This window comes from Penaeus monodon, chromosome 27 (assembly GCF_015228065.2).
Source record: "Penaeus monodon isolate SGIC_2016 chromosome 27, NSTDA_Pmon_1, whole genome shotgun sequence".
Lineage (NCBI taxonomy): Eukaryota > Metazoa > Arthropoda > Malacostraca > Decapoda > Penaeidae > Penaeus > Penaeus monodon.
The window spans coordinates 25,328,528-25,329,000 of NC_051412.1; the positions used below are offsets into that span (position 1 = coordinate 25,328,528).

A 473-nucleotide genomic window follows, 5' to 3' on the forward strand; every position below is an offset into this window, starting at 1 on the left:
TCAACTTTTCCCATTCAACTACAGACGGCAGTTACAGCCCTTTGCCTTTAGATTGCAACTTTAACTCGAAAAGAACTCTCAAATACCTTTTCACATTATCCATCCAAGAAATTACAATGGATGTCTCGCAAACTCACCTGGAGCTCATCTAGGGCGTCGAGTGTAACAGAGGACGCAGAGCCGAGTGCAGTAGTGAGTGTAGCATCAAGTATAGCAGCCAGCATTAGCATTAAGTGTAGCACCAAGCGTAGCAGTGAATGAACCAGTTAGCAGTGAGTATAAATCGAAATTAACAGCGGCTGTAGCACCAGGTGTAGCAGCAAGTGTAGTGTCAATTATAGCAGCGAGTGTCAGCCATTTGGAGGCCCGTTAAGAACAGCGTAACGCAGGATTCTCTCGCAACTAATGGCCGTCAGCAAGGACTTAGTGCACTCGAGTGACGAGAGGGAGAGAGCCGGGAGGAGCTTGGAGAC

General features: G+C 47.6%; 1 protein-coding gene across 1 annotated transcript in view; it reads left to right on the plus strand.

The window, feature by feature from the left end:
- LOC119590464 overlaps positions 1-473 on the plus strand; it is a gene marked incomplete in the record, with an annotated part of 14,502 nt that overhangs the window by 8,241 nt on the left and 5,788 nt on the right.